Source organism: Neophocaena asiaeorientalis, unplaced genomic scaffold (assembly GCF_003031525.2).
Source record: "Neophocaena asiaeorientalis asiaeorientalis breed wild unplaced genomic scaffold, Neophocaena_asiaeorientalis_V1.1 scaffold229, whole genome shotgun sequence".
Taxonomy (NCBI): Eukaryota; Metazoa; Chordata; class Mammalia; order Artiodactyla; family Phocoenidae; genus Neophocaena; species Neophocaena asiaeorientalis.
The window spans coordinates 2424608-2438923 of record NW_020174096.1 but is presented as its reverse complement, the minus strand read 5'-3'; the positions used below and the strand labels follow the sequence as shown (position 1 = coordinate 2438923).

The 14316-nt window shown below is 42.8% G+C and overlaps 1 protein-coding gene across 1 annotated transcript in view; it reads left to right on the top strand.

The window, feature by feature from the left end:
- The first annotated feature begins 12284 nt into the window (after positions 1 to 12284).
- Positions 12285 to 14316, top strand: part of CPLANE1 (ciliogenesis and planar polarity effector complex subunit 1) — a 134145-nt gene continuing 132113 nt past the window's right edge. Inside the window, exon 1 of the mRNA XM_024754652.1 lies at positions 12285 to 12369. The gene's annotated coding sequence lies outside the window, so the exon portion shown is untranslated. The remainder of the gene's footprint in view (positions 12370 to 14316) is intronic.

Genomic DNA, 14316 nt, shown 5'->3' with positions numbered 1-14316 from the left:
GCAATCAACGTGATAAACCGTATTAACAAAGTGAAGGAAAAAAACCTATATGATCATCTCAATAGATGCAGAAAAAGCTTTTGACAAAATTCAACACCAATTTATGATAAATACCCTCCAGACAGTAGGCATAGAGGGAACTTACCTCAACATAATAAAGGCCATATATGACAAACCCACAGCCAACATCGCTCTCAATGGTGAAATACTGAAACCATTTCCACTATGTTCAGGAGCAAGACAACGCTGCCCAATGTCACCAGTATTATTCAACATAGTTTTGGAAGTTTTAGCCACAGCAATCAGAGAAGAAAAAGAAATTAAAGCAATCCAAATCAGAAAAGAAGAAGTAAAACTGTCACTGTTTGCAGATGACATGATACTATATACATACAAAATCCTAACGATGCTACCAGAAAACTACTAGAACTAATCATAGAATGGGAGAAAATATTTGCAGACAAAGCAACTGACAAAGACTTAATATCCAAAATATACAAGCAGCTTATGCAACTCAATGTCAAAAAAACAAACAACCCAATCCAAAAATGGGCAGAAGACCTAAATAGACATTTCTCCCAAGAAGATATACAGATTGCTAACGAAAACATGAAAGAATGCTCAACATCACTAATCATTAGAGAAATGCAAATCAAAACTACAATGAGGTATCACCTCACACTGGTCAGAATGGCCATCATCAAAAAATCTAGAAAGAGTAAATGCTGGAGAGGGTGTGAAGAAAAGGGAACCCTTTTTCACTTTGGTGGGAATGTAAATTGATACAGCCGCTATGAAGAACATTATGGAGGTTCCTTAAAAAAGTAAAAATGGAACTACTATATAACCCAGCAATCCTACTACTATGCATAAACCCTGAGAAAACCATAATTCAAAAAGAGTCATGTCAAAGTGAGAGAGTAGCATGGACATATATACACTACCAAATGTAAATCAGATAGCTAGTGGGAAACAGCCACATAGCACAGGGACATAGGCTCGTTGTTTTGTGACCACCTAGTGGGGTGGGATAGGGAGGGTGGGAGGGAGACGCAAGAGGGTGTACATATGGAGATGTATGTGTATGTATAGCTGATTCACTTAATTATAAAGCAGAAACTAACACACCATTGTAAATCAATTATACCCCAATAAAGAGGTTAAAAAAAAAAAAGAGTCATGTACCACAATGTTCATTGCAGCTCTATTTACAATAGCCAGGACATGGAAGCAACCTAAGTGTCCATCAACAGATGAATGGATAAAGAATATGTGGCACATATATACAATGGAATATTACTGAGCCATAAAAAGAAACAAAACTGAGTTATTTGTAGTGAGGTGGATGAACGTAGAGACTGTCATACAGAGTGAAGTAAGTTTGAAAGAGAAAAACAAATACTGTATACTAACACATACATATGGAATCTAAAAAAAAAAAAAAAGAAAAAGTTTCTGAAGAACCTAGGGGCAGTAGAGGAATAAAGACACAGACACAGAGAATGGACTTGAGGACACGGGAAGGGAGAAGGGTAAGCTGCGACGAAGTGAGAGAGTGGCATGGACATATATACACTACCAAATGTAAAATAGATAGCTAGTGGGAACCAGCCACATAGCACAGGGAGATCAGCTTGGTGCTTTGTGTCCACCTAGATGGTTGGGATAGGGAGGGTGGGAGGGAGATGCAAGAGGGAGGAGATACAGGGATATATGTATATGTATAGCTGATTCACTTTGTTATACAGCAGAAACTAACACACCATTGTAAAGCAATTATATTCCAATAAAGATGTTAAAAAAAACAACAACACACGAGCTTTTTAAGGACAAGGACTGTCTTATTCTCCTCTGTATCTATTTCTCAGCCTAACAAATGGTCTACATGTAATAGGAGCCCCACCAAATGTTTGCTGAATTGAATTAATACATATTTTATAATAAAAAATATCTTTACATGATAACTTTAGAATTAATAATGTACTGGGTCAGATTAATGGAGACTATATCCTTGTGATTATGTCACTTCTGAGAAGTGTCTTAAATACACATTAATTCCTAAATTCCATGTGTTTAAAAACAATGTCCAGACCAGGACAACACAATCTTTTGTAAGTCATAAGAATTTTGCAAATCAAATCAAAGTACCCGTTGTTTTCACATATTGTCACAGTTAACGTTTTGGCAGTGTATTTGTTCTCTTGTATAATTCATATCCTGAAGAAAAAGGACTAGAGTCCATCCATTCTGACACCATTTTTAGTGAACACAATAATTCAGATGCTAGCAATTGTAATGATATACACAAAAAAAGAATTCTATAAACTTCATAATATAAAAGGATAAATATAAGTAAAAGTCTCAAAATAATTCCATGTGAAGGCAACATGATTACATATCTTGAAAAACCAAGTGCATCGAAAACACAATGTGATGGGCTTCCCTGGTGGCGCAGTGGTTGAAAGTCCGCCTGCCGATGCGGGGGACACGGGTTCGTGCCCCGGTCTGGGAAGATTCCACATGCCACGGAGCGGCTGGGCCCGTGAGCCATGGCCGCTGAGCCTGCGCGTCCGGAGCCTGTGCTCCGCAACGGAAGAGGCCGCAATAGTGAGAGGCCCGCGAACCGCAAAAAAAAAAAAAACACAATGTGATAAGAAAATAAGAGGGCTAGCAACATTGTACGGTAAATTGACTACAATGTATTTCCACACTCCAGTAATAAAAAATGGAGTTTATAGTGAAAGTTATGACGTGCCTAATGATGGAACATATTAAATATTTCATTTAGTCTCAAATGCCATCAATTAATCATTTTTTAATGTACTACCAAGAAGGAAAAAATGTTGCCAATCAAACTGACATAATGGACTCATCACTTAGAATTTTTATTTTATGTTTATTGAGAGATCTTTTGTATTATAAAATAGAGTTTTATATCATTTTTGCACATTCATAAAAAAGAAAATAGAAGCTAAATAAATCGGTTAACGTATTCCTAAAACGATTTTACACTGACAGACTAACTCTTTTGGGGTGGAGCGTCACTCTTTTTTTTAAAATTTTATATCGAAATATAGTTGATTTATAATGTGTTAGTTTCAGGTGTACAGCAAAGTGATTCAGTTATACATATACATATATATTCTTTTTTGGATTGTTTTCCACTATCAGACTAAGTCTTCTAAATTATATTTGGACTCACTGATGGGATAGGCAATCTGCCAGGACCCTGTGTGTCCTGTGCCCTTGCAGGATATGCCAAGAATGCAAAACCCAGACTGTTCTTTATCCGGGCCAATTCTGAGGGTTTTTGCTGAGGTAATGTCCCAAACAACGAGCTGGCCCTACTTGTCACTCACTATAAACGCAGGAAATCCTCCAGCTCAACATTCCTCTCCTGTAACACAACCCTCTTCATCCATCTAGGCACCTGTGCTGCCCCTGTGGGAACTGGGAGTCACAGGGAACCTCATGAATATCATACTGACACTTTGCCTACTGCTTTTGCCTTAAGAAATAAAGTCCCTTCTCTCTAACCACAGGAGTCTGATGTTTTCTGCCAACATCCATGAAAAACAGTAACAGGAGAGCTTGTTAGCTTGTGAGTAGGGTAAAATCCCAATCTTCACAAACCCTGAAAATAACAATTTATGACCATCAAAAATGGTGATGAGGCATTTCTTAAAAGTGTTTTACTCAGACTTGTAGTTGCCAAGGGGAAGGCGGGGTGGGAGAGGGATGGAGTGGGAGTTTGGGATCAGCAGATGCAAACTAGTATATACAGGATGGATAAATAACAAGGTTCTACTGTATAGCACAGGGAACCATATTCAATATCCTATGATAAATAATAATGGAAAAGAATATGAAAAAGAATATATATATATATATATATATATATACACATATATACCTGAAAAAAAAAAGTGTTCTACTAATGACCCAGGAATTTCCTGCCACGCTGCTGACAGCCATTTTGCAGATTTTGATATGCATACAAAGGCAATTACCGCCACCTGGCTGACAACTGTTGTAAAACTCATCCCAGTTTGAGATGTTGAAATGGGAAGTGCATCTTAGAATGGATACAGTACTTGGTATAATGGATATTTTTTGTTTATTCATGACCCGTTCTTCAGCTTCCTGATTAGCAACCTGATTTGGGGTACCTAATTATAAGGGAGCTTGGTATAATGAGTTTTTTAAAAATAAATTTATTTATTTATTTATTGACCGCTTTGGGTCTTTGCTGCTGCATGTGGGCTTTCTTCAGTTGCGGCGAGCGGGGGCTGCTCTTCGTTGTGGTGCATGGCCTTCTCATTGCGGTGGCTTCTCTTGTTGTGGAGCATGGGCTTTAGGTACACAGTCTTCAGTAGTTATGGCTAACGGGCTCTAGAGTGAAGGCTCGGCAGTTGTGGCGCACAGGCTTAGTTGATCCACGGCATGTGGGATCTTCCTGGACCAGGGCTCAAACCCGTGTCCCCTGCCTTGGCAGGCGGATTCTTAACCACTGCACCACCAGGGAAGTCTGGTATAATGAATTTTAAAATCTATCCATTCATTTTCTCTTTCACCTTCCTAACAGGAACCCAGTTTCATTAGATTATCTTCCCTTCCCCTGCATAAACCAGAGTAGGTCCTCACAGGTAAAAGCCAATACAACCTACCCGTCTTCACACAGCGTTTGTGTCTCATGAAACCTGAGACACATTATATCCAGGGTATGTGATTCAATCTAGGTGAATGAGATGTGAGGGGAGGTGGGCTTATGGGAAAGACACTTCTTCACTCTTCTGATAAATCTATCAAAAGGATTGTTCTCCTTCTCAGGATGACTGTGACTTGCCTGCCTCAAGTCAAGTCAGTGGTATTCTGGGGCCCATAGTACTGGGTTTTGAGAGCTGGTTGTTAAATTTTCAGGAAATTTGTGAGCTGGTTGATGTCAGGCTTTAACTTGAAAGCAGTCATGGTGGGAAAATTTACCCCACAGAAGTTAGCAAATGCTATAAATCATGACATCTCCCCCACCTCCTAGAGAAGGTTGTTAAATATTTACCAATCTGCCACTGCCTTAAGTCCTATCGGGCTAGTTAGTTAGCTGCGGATGGGACGACATGAGAGGACAGGGTTATGGCTGCTAAGATCCACCTCTGAGTGTGTAGAACAGCAGTTCTCAAAGAGAGAGTCTGCTAAGGTAGCACCCAAAATATGCCTTGTATTTAGAATCTTCACAGGAACTCACTTTACATTCCCTGAATATGTCCTACATTCATTCCATATGATGTAACTGAAATCATAATCTTTCTCCACTTCGCTATCAAAGTCCTACTCATCCTTTAAAACTGAATCTGTTTGGGAGCCAATAGAGGACCGCTTTAATTTTTATTTTTGTTTAAATGGTAGCTTTCAACATGTTTTTAAAAAACAAACTTTTGGGACTTCACTGGTGGTCCAGTGGATAAGACTCCACGCTCCCAATGCAGGGGGCCTGGGTTCGATTCCTGGTCGGGGAACTAGATCCCACATGCATGCCGCAACTAAGAGCTCGCATGCCGCAACGAAAAGATCCTGCATGCCACAACTAAGACCCAATGCAGCCAAAATAAATAAATAAAATATTTTTTAAAAATAAAAAACAAACTTTTACTTGAAATAGTGTACAGAAGGGTACACAAATCACAGACTAGTAAGTTTTCTCAAAGTGAACACACTTGTTTAACTACCACCTCAATCAGAATACAGAACCTTATCTAAAAGCACATGTTCTTTCCTGTTTCCTGTCCTGACAGCCCAGGTCTTAGTATTTGACTTACTTTTTCCCTCTATAATGGTTGTCTTTTTCCTTCTGATGGGTTTTCTGGAAGTAGAATAACTCCAACTGCCATTTAAACAAGAAGAGAACATAGGACTTGAAATTAAAAGGTTGCATGTTATGATGGTACTGTTACACTCCTCTGAAGATAAGGTCCAAACACTGGCTGGATAAACTATTGAGGCAACCCTGCATAGCCACTCATCTACCAGGTTACAGTTGTTGGGTCCACTTTCTGAAGCAGAACCTTGGAAGAGAAATTGGAGGATGGTCTCCACTCTCGGGATGACATACGGATCCATAGCACTCGCCATGAGAAAGTCCTTTGTCTCTGACAACTCTGGCAACTCCAACTGATTATATAACTCAGTTTAATAGTCAAAATGGCCTCTGGCCACCTGCTCATTATCCGTCCCAGTATGTGATAAATTAACCCTCTACCTCACAAGTAATGGAAGGCATACTTAAAATGTAAAATGGCTGCATTTCAGGTGACAGGGAAAGTCTGGGATTAACTATTGCCACTGCAATCCTGCAACTCACATTGTTACCATGACACTTAACTAAAGCCTAAAGCAATCAATACATTTTTTTTAAGGCCAGATGATTGACTCAAAGTGAGTATGTGACTTAAGTTGTTCCAATCAGAGTGAAGCCCAGGTTGGGGAAATAGATCTTTTTTTCTAGATAGTAGGGTGTGACAGTGTAAGGTCTGGTCCATCTGTAGCCTCTTTGCTACCAAAACAGAGATGACATTTTAAAAGAATATTTTGGAAAGTAATTTTATATTTGTTAAATCTTGTTGCCTTGCACACTATATCAGTCAGGGTTCAATCAAAGAGAACGAAGCACTAGAAAATGTGTGTGTGTGTGTGTGTGTGTGTGTGTGTGTGTGTGTGTGTGTGTGCGTGTTTACAGGAATTTGACCTTACGCAATCATGAGAGTTGGTTCAAGTAGTCTCTGTACAGCTGTTGTCTTTGTGTCAGATGCTGGAGCGTGAAATTCACAGAGCAGTCAATCAGCAAGAGAAGATGGCTGCAAAATGGAAGAGAGTAATGAAAGTCTGGGACCTGAAAGCTTGAGCTGGAGCTCATGAGGATGGACCCAAATCCCTATCAGTTCCTGTTGTTTGTCACCTTAATGGTGTTGGTGTCCTGCAGAGGCTGGGACCTTCCTGGAGCTAAATATTTACACCTGTCACAGGAGTTGGAGCCTCTGAAAGGGGATCCAAAGGAAATTAGAGCAGCTGCAAGTTCTCCCACTGCCTTACAGCGAGGTAAGCCAGCAGATAAGTGACCACATATGTGAGCTCCAAAATAGCTGCTGCTTCACTCTGCCCTCAAATCTCCCATAATAATCTCTCCTGTGTTCTATTCTACCTAGCAACACACAGGGAAGGGAATTCTGGGAAAGGTAATTCAGCCTAGCCGAGTTGACACATTATAAGTCACCACACTACCCATTCATTGAATCGATGGCATTCACCCCTTTGTAGAGAAGATAGAAATCACCTAGAACAAAGGTTTTGTTTTCAGCTTCAAGTCTCCAAGCAAAATTATTATTCAATTCCTTAGCGAAACAGCTGTCTAAATAGTTCACTTTTTTTTTCTTTTTTCCTAGGTGGGGGTGAGAAGACACACGCATGCCTGAGGAAGGTGCACAGGCACACAGGGGACAAGGGCAATGTCACCCGAGACCCTGCGAGGTATCTTGCCTCTATGTTTCATTTGCTTCACCTCTGTCTGTATGTCAGCAGCCAAACATGTATGCATCAGGGCATGGAAGCCTTGAGAGCGGGCCATCATCAAGCCAAAGATGTCTCTGTGAATCAACTCCTTGGTCTCAGGCCCTGCAATTCGGCTCCTGATGTCACCCTGAACCCCTGAGAGACCCTCAGGGGGACTGGGCCCCCTCTGCCTAACAGCCACTGCCCTCCAGGGTAACACACCCGTTCTTTGCACATACTAAAAAATTCACCTTTATTCACAGAGAAAGGGACTCTCTAAATTTCTTGTTATATCAAATTCAATGCATTAAAGTCTGAATATGGAATTTTGCCACAATGCAGGGACAATCAAGAGACGACTCAGAAAATACATAAGAGGGACACTCTCCAGGAGGAAGAAAGTCCCTCTGGTTTAGTGGAAACAAGGAATCAGACATGCATGTATTTCAAGGTAAAATCTCATGGGGATGGGGTTGACGAGAATGTTGAGAGCAGAGTAGCTTTTCCAAATTATTGGAAAAGATTATCCTTTGGGATGCTCCCCCTCTCCCAATATGGGGGGGAGGGGGTGATCCCAGCAGAATAAAACATGGTAACGTGTCATAATTAGAGAAAAGAGTTTAGTCATCATTCCTGACCTGCTCTCAGCTCTTACGTCTAGTTCAAGACATAGAACATTCTCACATGCTCTGGGGGACTTGAGAGCAAGGGGACCCCACTGTAAAGGCAACAGAATAGACAGATGAAGGATGTGGCTGAGGCTTAGTGGGCATAGTGGCATCATCAAGGGAGAAATTAGAGACTCTCTAACTATAGACACCACAGTAGACACCAATGCAAGAGACCCAGGAGCCAACATCAGACATCCGGAAGCAGGGATGACTAAGAATATAAAAAACAAAATTTGAATGTAAGCAATCTTTCCCCCATTGCCTTTAGGGCAACCCCTCCTACCACTATCACTTATGAATCTACCCTATAGATTGAGTAGAATGAGAAAAAGACAATCTGCAAGATACAGCATTTATTTGAAAGAGACTTTACCAAAGAAGAAATGGAAGTACCATTAATTGTCAAGGTAAAGGCTTTCCCTGCTATACATTGGGTTGGAGGCTCAAGAAGAATGTTTAATTGCAGAAAAAATTTAAAACTACATTTTCCTTGCAAAAGAAGTGTAAATGTGCTATCCTCTTACTTTACCACAAGAGAAGCCAGCCTGAAGACAAAGAGCAGAGTGAAGAGAATTCGAGAAAAATAGAACAAGAGCCCTGCCTGATCAAAACTTGCAAGAAACCTGCTGAACCCCTGGGTTAATGAGACAATCAACTTCTCTTATTGCTAAATCTAGTTTGTGTGGGGTTCTCTATTACTTAAGATCTTCATTAGGCTTAAAGATAAGCAATTTAAATCAGCCAGTAAGTCAAAGTTGGGAATTGAATGTAAAATGTCTAACATTCAAAATTTGACTCTTAATCACTGTACCATAATACAAAGCTCAAATGCCATTCCCTCTGTGGTGTTTGCTTCACCTGCAACTGCTTGCTACTCAAGGTATGGTCCAAGGACTGGCAGAATTGGCATCACCTGGGGGCTTCTTAGGAGAGCAGATCTTAAGGCCCCACCCACCCCAGACATACTGAATCAGAATCTGCATTTTTAACAAGATTCCCAGATGATTCGTAGGTACATTAAAGTTTGAGAAATACTGCTTTAAGACACTCTTTTCTTTGGGTTCTTACAGCATGTTCCTTATTCATTGCTAGTTACATACTCTTCTATCTCCTCACCAAACCTGTGATACCCTTGAAGACAGGAAATATGTATTACTATTTTTTATATTCTAACCACTTGTGATGAAAACTGCTAATTGACCACCACAATCATTCTTTCAGTCTTACTGGGTATGTTGCTAATCTACATTTCCCAGCCTGCTTTGCGGTTAGGTATGGCCATGTGATAAAGTTCTCTCCAATACAACATAACCAGAAATACTGTGTACCACTTCTGGGCCCAGGTCTCAAAACTGTGGGTATGCTCTCTCTTTTTCTCCTTTCCTTTGGCTGGAATCCACTGGAACCCAGTCTTGATTATGCAACAAGATACTGGAGAATTACAGAGTGAGTATCTCGAAGGAACCCAGATGTCTGAATAATTGTGTGGAGCAAAGCTACCCTAACAAACTGAATCACTCACCTTGTAACAGTTACACAAGAAAGAAATAATTGCCTATGTTCTCTAGGCCACTAATTTATGGTAGAGGCTTTTTGATATGGCAGGCTACTCTTACCCTAAATAACTCACAACTCCATCTTATAATAGACCTCAGCTTATAATGATTCCCCCTGTTGGGGGAGAATGGCCTCAGATACACACAGACAAGACCTCAGCAGCCATTTCTGCACTATGTGATCCTAGTCATAGGTGACTGCTCCAGGAGTAGATCTCTTACCCAAACTGCACCACTTGCATTTTTCCCTCCAAGAGATTTGCAATTCTGAACTGAGACACAGGCTGAGAAAAACTGGAGCTGAGTCATGTTAATGGAAAGGCTTTAAAGCTGCACTGTACAATACAGGAGCCACTAGCCACATGTGGCTATTTGAATTTAATTAAAATAAAAAATTCGGGGCCTCAGTTGCACTAGCTACATTTTATGTGTTAATAGCATTCGTTGCTAATGGCTACCATATTGGACAAAGCAGACATAGGACATTTTCATCATCACAGAAATTTCTGCTGGATAGCATTGCTTTAGAGAGAAAGTCTATGATCTGTCCTGGTTGCAGTACTTCCTAAGCACTCGTTATTGAAATCATTCCTTAGAGTCTGTGGGATACTCCACACTCCCTACAATAAATTCCTTCTCTTGCTCAAGCTAGTTAGATTTGATTTTACTACCTGCTACCTAAAGGACCTAGGTTATTATATATCTTGCACTGTAACTATGAAACACCAAATCTGATGGGGGAATTTTCGAGCTTATTTCTATTTCACTTTACTCAGACTTTCACATGGTTGACCACTCCTTCCTAGACTCTTCCTTCCTAGGCTTTCATGCTTTCCTGACACCACTTTTTTGGTTCTCTTCACCCCTCTGATGCTCTCATAAGAAGTGGTCTTCTCCATTAAACCCTTATTCATCAATATATATTAAAGAGAGGTGACCTTTAAAAAAGTGCAGGGCAGGCTGATGGAGAGACAGATGGTTAGGTTACATGTTCTACATCTACAGTTCTCCCATTGGGCTTCTGAACCATGACTCTAATTGCTCACCTGCAAGTCCACAGGCACCACAAAATGAATGTGCTTCAAATTGAACTATTCCTTGTTGAAAACCTAGCTTAGATACTTCTGACCTGCCCATCTCCCAGAGAGAAAAAACTGTGTTCTGTGCATACTGCTATCATGAAATTTATCACTGCACTGTAATTTAAGTGTCTATGAATCTCTTTTGAATAGGAACAGCATCGTTTTCCTCTCTTTACACCTAGCATCATGTTTGACACATGACACACAATAGGCATCCAATAATTTCTGTTTTAGCCAATTGTAGGCATTCCCATGAAATTTTAAAGACTAAATGTGTACAACAGTCAACTCCAGAATTGCACCAATGCCTCTAGGTCTGATAGCCACACAGCAGTCAGACACAGTTATCCTATTGTTATCACATCTGAAGACCTAGAAATGGGAACACAAAATTGTGGGAATAAGTTAGGATTTCTTTGTTCTGCTTCAGACTTCTTGGGCTAACTCCGGCAAGATTTATGTAAGGTGTTTGTGATTTGAGTAGCCTTGGACCACTTCAGTTCTATAACCTTTGACGTAAATGGTGCTAAGTGGTAATTATCCCAGCTGCCACTTATCCCACACCGAGACACAGGGAGAGTTGTGATTTACGATGCTGTGGGAAGTCCTCCTGCCCAGTACCCTTTTTTTGCCAAGATAAACCAATCTGATAACGATATCTTTCTATTTGAGAGGGCTGAGCGATTTACTCAGCAGAACATACCTAGCCTAGCCAAAGGTAACAAGCCAAAATGCTTTCAAACACCAGGCCAGTGACATCAGTGAGTGAAGAGGAGGGCGGCTAGGGAACGGAAAGCTTGCCCCTGCTTAAGGCATACAAATTTAAGCTACAGAAAAATGCTTTTCCAGACCAAATATACATCTCGAGCTGCGTGTTCTTGCCCCGTTTCCAGACCGTGCGCAGGAACGGGACAGGAGCGAAAACAGTGCTGTAAATAAACAGAAGTCACTAGGAGTGTGGGTACAGAAACGCTTTCCTTAGCGCTTTAAGTTGCCCACTTGATCCGTGGAGGGCAGTGTACAACCCGTTCATTCCCAGGTCTCTAGAGGTCTCCACTAGGGTGCTGACATCCCGTGATTTACATCTTAGTCGGTTACTAAACGGTTTTCTGTAGAGCGCCGCGCATCGCCTGGGCACTCAAAGGCGAGTGTCTGAGGAACGCACGGGGGCGGTGAACACAGAAGGACCCGCGGACGCTTAGGAGGAGACCGGGAACGTGAGGAGGAGCGGCAGAGCGGAGGGGACGCGGAACCACTGAGAGGAAGGGGCGGGGGGGAACCCGAGGAGACCCGGAGGATAAGAGGAGGGAGGAGCACGTCCAGCTTCCCGCCCGCGCTCCCGGCCGGCTCAGGGCAGGCGCACTGGCGCCGCTCGCTCGCGTCCCCTCCCCCACCTCCGCCGTCGCCAGGGCACAGGCTCGCGTCTGCGCCGGCGGCTGGGCCCTCGGCAGTCATCCTCTGGTCTCTGCCGGCTTCACCTTCTGCCTTCTCCCTCCCCGGACGGGCCGGACCCTGGCGGAGGTAACTGCCTGCAGATTCCTGCCCCTCACGGCCCCAGCCTCTTCCCCACGCTGTCCGGCCCGCGGGGTCCTCAGGTGCCGCACCCAGCCCCCTTTTCCTTTACCACTTCCTGGTCCCCCAGCTTTCCCGGGGTCGTCCTCCGGCCGCCGCACCCTCAGCCTGACGGAGGCTCGGCGGCTCCGAGGGGCCCGGGTCGCCCTCCGGATGGCTGGGAACGACGTCCCGTTCGGGCCAGACTTCGGCCCCGCACCGGGGTCCTGCAGCTCCCGCCCTGTCTCGGGTGGGCACCACGGTGGCACCTCTCGGGGCAGAGGGCGGCGCTGCCCCGCAGGGTCGGGTAGGGAATCTCAGAGGGGTCCCCTGGGGATGACTTGTGCGAAGTGGGGAAGCTCCTGTGTTTGACCTTAGTGGGTGATAAATTGAGCACGGAGGAATGGACGCGATTTTTTAGACTCGTCTGTGGTGGAAACCACAGAACAACTTGGATTTTTCTCTCTCTCTCTTTTTTTTTTTTTAATTGAGCAGAGCTCCCTGAGTTATACAGTAGGTCCTTGTTGGTTATCCATTTTAAATATAGCAGTGTGTACATGTCAGTTGGATTCTCTTGAAACTGCTATCGCCAATGTGTTTTGTTTGTTTGTTTGTTTGTTTGTTTTGCAGTACGCGGGCCTCTCACTGTTGTGGCCTCTCCCGTTGCGGAGCACAGGCTACAGACGCGCAGGCTCAGCGGCCATGGCTCACAGGCCCAGCCGTTACGCGGCATATGGGATCTTCCCAGACCGGGGCTGGAGCCCGTGTCCCCTGCATCGGCAAGTGGACTCTCAGCCACTGAGCCACCAGGGAAGCCCCTCTTGTTTTAATTAACATAATTACAAAAGTCAGAACTATACAGAGGACTTCCTGGATGGTGCAGTGGTTAAGAATCCGCCAGCCAATGCAGGGGACACAGGTTCGATTCCTGACCCGGGAAGGTCCCACATGCCGCGAGCAATTAAGCCCGTGCACCACAGCTACTGAGCCTCTCTTTGTATATATATGTATATATATATGTGTGTGTGTGTGTATATATATATATATATATATCCTTTTCTCCATACACATACGTATACATCATTTATCCTAGAGTTTCTTACATTCTGAATTTGGTTGATTTTATTCTCCTGGTGTGTTTAATATGTTCCTTCATTCTCTTTATTTCTTGTCAGCTGGTAGTTTGATTCAGACACAGATTCAGGTTCAGTTTTTAATTTTCTTTCTTTGTAAGAATATTTCAGAGATGGTTGTGTGTACTTCCTGTCTACAAAGCATCATGTCACGGGGAATATAATGTCTATTTGTCTCACTGTTAGTAATTTTAAGATTGATTAGTGGCAGCCGCATAGTACAGGGAGATCAGCTCGGTGCTTTGTGACCACCTAGAGGGGTGGGATAGGGAGGGTGGGAGGGAGACGCAAGACGGAAGAGATTTGGGGACATATGTATATGTATAGCTGATCACTTTGTTATAAAGCAGAAACTAACACACCATTGTAAAACAATTATACTCCAATAAAGATGTTAAAAAAAAAAGATTCGGGCTTCCCTGGTGGCGTAGTGGTTGAGAGTCCGCCTGCCGATGCAGGGGACACGGGGTCGTGCCCTGGTCCGAGAAGATCCCACGTGCCGCGGCGCCGCTGAGCCTGCGAGTCTGGAGCCTGTGCGCCACAATGGGAGAGGCCACACAGTGAGAGGCCCGCGTACCGCAAAAAAAAAGAAAAAAAAAAAAGATTCTTTAGTGGGTTTAGGGCTTGTCAGTCCACTTGTTATAGAGTTCCCCATCTATTTTCACCTAATAGTTTTAGCAGCCACTGATACTATTGACTAGATCTGTTATTTCATTGGGAGCTGCAAATGATGCTTTTCTAATGCCATTATTCCTCTTGCATTTGGTTAGCGCTTTTTAAAGAA